The 7,084-nt window shown below is 38.7% G+C and overlaps 1 long non-coding RNA gene across 1 annotated transcript; it reads left to right on the forward strand.

Annotated features, from left to right (window-relative positions):
* The first annotated feature begins 4,256 nt into the window (after positions 1-4,256).
* On the forward strand, positions 4,257-6,844 carry LOC141812655 (uncharacterized). The gene is made up of 4 exons (XR_012600318.1): positions 4,257-4,744; positions 4,829-4,930; positions 5,420-5,500; positions 6,577-6,844. It is a non-coding gene; the product is annotated as an uncharacterized LOC141812655 (long non-coding RNA).
* The last annotated feature ends 240 nt before the right edge of the window (positions 6,845-7,084 follow it).

Below are 7,084 nucleotides of genomic sequence, written 5' to 3' on the forward strand. Positions count from 1 at the left end.
CCATACATTTTAGAAACCAACAATTATCCAAGTAACAATAAAACAAATTATTCATAAGCTCAAAACAAACAATTCCTACTAGTTATTCCCCGGCAACGGCGCCAAAATTTGAAAAGCCCTAAACTAGGTGTCACGATAGGGCTTCAAATTAGAATTTATAGATTTTATCGAAAACCCACGATAAATACAAATAAATGAAGTATAGGGGCCTCGAGTCGTGTTTTTCCAAGGACTAGTAGAAAATTGTTTAAATTGAGCTTGGGTGTGTCGTTTTTTTTGGGTTTTCTAATAAAAATGGGGGTTTTGGTGTTTTAAAATGAAATGTAAATGAAAATCAACAAATAAATGAAAAATGCAATCACTAACCTAAAGATGAAACTAAAACTATGAAAAAACTAAACCTAATGAATCAAGCATCAAAAAAATGAAATTAAAAAAATTAAAAACAAATGCAAAACCAAATTAGCTAACACTCAACAAAAAATCAATAACCTATAACTAACCCTAATTAAACCGAACAATTGAACTTCTAATTGGCAATAGTTCTAAAATTGGCACGGAACAGTAATGCATTTGGCACGGAAAGTACAGAGTTTCAGTTTTCAGTTGAATTTGAAGGAAATGAAAATTTCGAAAATTGGCACAATACAACAAATTTTGAAAGCAATCCAAACAAAATTCAAAAACTAACCAAATAAACAAAATCAAATTAAAGACAACTAAATCAAATTAACAATGGAATTCAAAAATTTAACTAAAAAAAGCAAATGGAATTCAAACAAAACAAATTCAGAAAAAGAAATGCAGAAACAGAATTTCAGAAACAAAATCAGAAAACATCCCTCCTTCCCTTCTCCTTTGATTCTCCTCAGCTGGGTGTCAAACCAGCTTACTGATCCAATTGGAATCTTCACGTCGGTCTCTTGTGTGTTTGCTAGCTGCCCAAACCAGAAAAACGCCCGGAAAAACCCTCTCCGGCCGTGAAAATCAGCGCTGTGCAGTAGCTGTTTGGAGCTGGCAAAACTGGAATTCCTTGCTTCTCTTGCTCCGATGGTGTTGCTGGTGATACAGGAGCGTGCTCCACGATCCTAGGAGAACCCCTCCAAGGAATCGCGGCTCGGATTGTGCAGTGGATCGCCGGAAAACGAAGAAAACAAGGTTGGAACGGCCGCCGGAGAAACCCTCGCCGTCGCGCGCCTCCTCCAGTCGCCGGATTATACCCAATCAACCGGCGTTGGACTCTTCAGTTGATCAAGGATCGCAATGGGATAAGTTTGGGAGGACGACGGGGCTGGCGCCGTTGACGTACGTCGGTGAACAGCAGGGTCGGCGTCGGGCGCGTTTCGGGACGATGAACAGTGCGCAGCCACTGTTCATCGATTAAAAGTTTGGCTTATATACGGCTGATTAATCCATTAATCTAGCCGTTGATTTTGAATCCAACGGTGCAAACTTGATCTGAGCTCTAGGGCAGTCTTAGGGTTTCCAAAAAATTCTGAAATTTTGATCAGGCTCGATCCGAGTCATGTCCTTCATGTTGGCTTGATCAATTTGACAAATTTGACTTGATTTGATTTGACCGCGGTTGAGCTCGAGTCGGATCCGATTTAGCCCTAAAATCAATAAAAATCAAATTAATGCCAAAAAATCACCATTAAATCACAAAAATTATATCAAACCTCAAATTATGCAATATGGGACAAATATGAATAAATCGATTCATTTTAAATGATATTTTCATGTAAAAGCCCAAAAATAAATCGATTTAAAATTAATAAAACCCTAATTCATCAACATAATTTAGATGTGATGCATGTCGAGAAAATTTTTTTTGATAATATATTTAATACAGTGATGAATGTTCCTGGAAGAACTAAAAATACTGCAAAATCACGAGAGGAATTGAAAGGATTGGTTAACAGACCTGAATTACATCAGAATGAAACAACAAATCAATATCCAAAGGTTTGTTATACATTAGACAGAGAAGGTAAACAAGCTTTATGTAGTTGGTTGAAACAGATAAAATTCCCTGATGGGTATGCTTCCAACATGGCATGATGCGAGGATATGAATAGGTTAAAAATGTTTGGAATAAAGAGTCATGACTGTCATGTGTTCATGCAAAGACTTATGTCAATAGCTTTTCATGATCTTCTGCGTAATAATGTTTGGCAAGCACTTACAAAACTGAGTCTATTTTTTAGAGATTTATCTGCCAGGTGTATTATGACGGCCGATATGCTTAAGCTTGAAAAAGATATTCCTGTCATATTATGTAAGCTTGAGCGTATATTTCTACCAAGTTTTTTTAATTCAATGGAGCATCTACCAGTTCACCTACCTTATGAGGCACAATTAAGTGGTCTTGTTCAGTATAGATGGATGTATCCATTTGAAAGATTTTTGAAAAATTAAAGAATAATGTTCGCAACAAAGCCAGAGTCGAGGGATCGATATGCAATGCTTATTTGGTTGAAGAAGCAACTTCTTTTTGTTCCTATTATTTTGTTGATAATGTCAACACGAGGCATCGCAAGAATCCCAGAAATTATGATGATACTCAGCCAATTAATCTTACATTGCTTTCTATTTTCAAGTTTCTTGGGAAACCATTTAGTGCTTCTAAATCTAGATGGTTAAATCAACAAGAATATCATGCTGCAAGAACATACATACTCTTGAATTGTGAGAAGGTCAAACCATACATTAGGTGAGTTGATTGATATAATCGACTACTAATCTCTGTTTAGTTATGTTTGATATCTGAAATATTTTTAATTTCACTTTTCATAAATTTCAGCCTTTATGAACAACAACTTCATTATCAAAATTCATCCATAAGCCAAAGTGAAATCGAGGAAAAGTTAGAGACAGAATTTGCACTTTGGTTTCAAATCTATATAAGTCAAAGAATAATTAATTTTTCAGACTGGAATATAAATTTTTTTTCTAATTTATATCGTATTTATTATTATAGGTGAACGATCATAGATTATCAAATGTGGATGATGGAAGGATAATCAATCTTGCATCTGTACCTCTCCGTAAGATACAAGCATATTCTGGTTACTACGTTAACGGGTTTAATTTTCATGCGACACAACGGGAATCATAAAGAATGACTTTTAATTCTGGTGTTTATGTAAAAGGATATATCAATAATAATAACTCAGAATTTGATTATTACGGGAGACTCGAGGAAATTATTGAGATTGAATATCCTACCTTACCCATAAAAAGGTGTGTGTTATTCAAATGCTATTGGTATGATCCGACTCCCAGAACAGGAATCAGAATACACTCAAACTACAATTTAGTTGAGGTTAATGCAAACAAAAGGTTTAACAAGTTTGAATCTTTCATTTTTGCGGTCCAAGCGGGTCAGGTTTTCTATCTTGAATATCCGACGAAGGCAAGAAGAGTTAGTGAATGGTTAGTTGTTTGTCATACGAAGGCCCGTTCAACCATAGAAACACCGAACTCCAACATAGCTCAACACCATGATGCATTTCAAAATGAAGAATTAGAGACACATTTAGTAGATTCTCAGATTCAAAATTCATCTGTTTTACTTGTAGATCCTAATGTAGCTTACCAGGAGATAGATGATGGAGAGATGTCGAGCAGTGAGGAGGTAGTTGAGCTAACTGAGTCTAGTGAGGAGGACCAAGAAAATGTTAATACTGATGATTGATATCTGTCAGTAAACTTTTATGTATTATATGTTATCACGTGACACTTTTGGGAAATTTATTTGTTGCAAACTTGTAATTGTAACTCGTTTTGTTCTGTTCTGAGCCAAACCATGCTTCTTACTGTCTAACATGCTTTTTTTAATATACTGGCAATATGTATTATTACCCTTTTGCTTCGTTTCTTTACTGAACTAATTTTATGCTGCAAGTACGTACTTTGACCAGTTTCTAGACTTGTAAAATACCGAAACCAAAAAGGGATTATTTGTAATTAAATAATAATAATAATAATAAGGAATAAATAACACAAAAGGGATGAAAAGATTCGCCTCGTGAAGACGAATCCAACGAAACTGGTTTGAGTCAAATCGGAGGTCATTTGGTTGGTAAACCAAGTGAACCAACATTGAACCCGGTTTGTTACAATAACCGATTCAGTACGTATAATAAACCCTAGGTTTATAGCGGTTTAGATAGCCAAATTGCGCCGATGATTACCTAAACCTTTATAAACACTGTAACTGTAGCTCCTAGTTAAAACAAAAACTTGCGATTTCCTTTAACCCCAGCGCCGCGCCTCCTCTTCCCCCGATTTCTCCTCTTCTTCCCTTCTTCGCTTGCTGCCTACCGCCGGCCGATCGAGTCCTCACTGCCGCTGCCTCCCTTGCCCTGCTCAGCGACGCCCGACGCCCTGCCGTCGCTCGACACCACCGTTGTTTCCCTGCCTCCGCGAACCAGCATCATCGCCGCCGCGTGAAGACCAAAGCCGACGCCTTCTCTGCCTCTTCGTTTCCACCGACGTCGACGCTGCCGCCTCTTTTCCCCCTTCCTCGTGTTTCCTTTTCCCCACTGCCTCGTCGCCACACCGTTGGTTGCTGCTGCGGGACGTCGACGCCGCCGTCTGCTGCTCGCGGTCGCACCCTGCGTCGCCGGACCGGAGAAAGGGGATTGGAGCTAGGTTTTCTTGCTTGGTTCTCGGTGTGGAGTCCTTTGCTTTCGGCCAGGAAGAAGAAAGGGGGAAAGCTAGGGCACGGCTGGATTTTTAGGTGAGGTTTTTCACTCGAATCGATTGGTTTTGATGGTGAATATTTGTAATCCGATTGGTGAGGAATTTTGCTTTGATTCATTAGGTTTCTCTAGATTGGCAGCAAGGAGTTCCTTGTTTCGGCGATTACTGAAGAAGAAGGAAAAACGAAGCTTGGTTTTAGGGTTTGACTGGGCATAGATCTGAGGTAAGCCTTTGAAACCAATTCTTGTAGCATCTCGTTGTTCTGTTCGTGGAAATCTCTGTTGGTTTTGGTAAGAATGAGATTTAGGGATCGATGTGATGTCATCCAGTTAAGTGTTGATTAGAGGGGGTACTGTTTTATAAATCTGTTCATGGAAAATAGGTGGGATCATATTATGAATTTTGTTAGATTGTAATCAATGGTAAAATCCTTGTAACCGAGGCTTGTAGGATTTGTTCCATAGTATGGCTCTTGGTTTGGGTTCTTGATTTGATCTGATGGGAAACCGAACATGGGTTAAGTAGGAATTCTAGATTGGATTGACTAGTCTAATGGGGTGTTAAAGGTGAATTGATTCGGTTAATTTAGAATGAATGTCGATAAAGGGAAAAGTTGGATGGGTTGGACTAATTTAAATGTTGGATTAGGATTTACTTTATTGTAAATTCAATGTGGTGATATACTTAGTATTGTTATGCTACTTGATTTCAGGACCGTGACTTGATTGGTCTTATTATACACAGAGTCTGGATATTTTCCTGAGGGGTTTTATTTTACGTTCGTCGGATTCAGGTGGGTACTCCTGTGCTTGGTCAACACAGGCTCTTTTTTCCGTAGTGCATGATACCTTTTTGCTATCTTTATTGCATTGTTGTCTACTTTGTTACTTGTTTCATTTCTTGAGACTTACTGTTGACCTTTATTATGATCTGTAGCTATGTTGTTGCTACTCCTGCTATCCATGCTAGTAATTAAATGATACTTTACACCTTTCATTGCTTGATACCTGTTGAATGACTTCCTGTTGAACTTTCCGTTGTTAGAACAGTTTTAACTGTCGTACCATTGACTCAGATTGACTTCCCTTGATATCTGTTGAACATGCTAATCATCTGTAGCTATTACATGTAGGAATGATCATCATGCATTCATGATAGTTGTAGATGTTGCGGACAGCATTGTTGGCTGTTCTTGTAGGCTCTGGCCCTGCACCGTGTAGTGGTGTGATCAGTGGAAAGAGCCTACCTGCACTATTGTTGAGTGCAACCAGGACTGGCTATATAGCCCTCCTGTTACACTGCCGCTCCCCACTAGATTACGGTGGTTTGTGTGTTGGAGTCTGTGCAGTATGTCTTGTCTGACCCCTCAGTTCACTGTGCTCTGGGAGGGTGACTGGGGAATGCTGAGTGCGGACAGAGACTTGCATTTGTTTGCGATGGTTGCCGTGTGTTTTACATGCATTGTTGGTAGGATTATTGCATATTTTAATTTATGCATCTGATTTCGACTGTTGCACTTATTTGCTATGATTGTTGCATTCGTATGCCATTACATACATGATCATATATATACCTGTTGCCTTGTATCCTTCATCTTTATTGTTCAGTTGATATACCATGTTCGACTTCCATTAATTATATGCTCACATGTACTGATACCTACCTCTGTTGCGTAGCACTATTCTTTCCTTATTATTCTTGTTGAGATACCATGCTTGATTACCATGATCTCTGTTATCTGTTGATACCTATACCAGTTGATATTGTCTATCTTTCTGTTTATCTGTTCATGCACATCTATTATTTTGTATCCACTGAGCATCTAATGCTTACTACCCAGATCCTGGGGTTATTTTGTTTCCTCCCCAGGTAGCAGATAGGTTTACTGGAGCTTGGAGGTTCAGTCGGCTGGTCCCATCTCACAGCAGGAGGTTTTCCGTTTTGGTTTATCGTTGGTCTAGTGTTTATGGTATGGTTTATGTACTTTGATGTGGACTTGTGAGTTGTGGACTTGGATTCGTACTTGTGGACTTTATTGTGATCTCTTGTAGTTTTTCTGTTTCGATGTTTTCGGACATGGTGTGTGAAACTTTTGTGGTTAATGGTTTTAGTCTTTCGTTTGCATTTTGTTAGTTGATACGACCGTGTAGGTCTTATATCTTGTCTGTGTGGTATAGTATGCTTGTGTAGTGGTTGTATGGCCGTGTAGGCCTTTATTTTATATCTGTTGATTGTTGTGTTTATCTATTGGACGTGTTGTTCTTATTCCAGCCGCCTGTGGCTGTGTATGCATGTATGTATTAGGGGAATTGTCATAGTTACTGGGGAGATGCTGTCGAAATTTTTCGGACGGCCTTCTCGGGGCGTGACAAGACTA

This window comes from Curcuma longa, chromosome 19, assembly GCF_044706935.1.
Source record: "Curcuma longa cultivar G26 ecotype Majalengka, Jawa Barat chromosome 19, ITB_CL_G26_1.1, whole genome shotgun sequence".
Classification (NCBI taxonomy): domain Eukaryota; kingdom Viridiplantae; phylum Streptophyta; class Magnoliopsida; order Zingiberales; family Zingiberaceae; genus Curcuma; species Curcuma longa.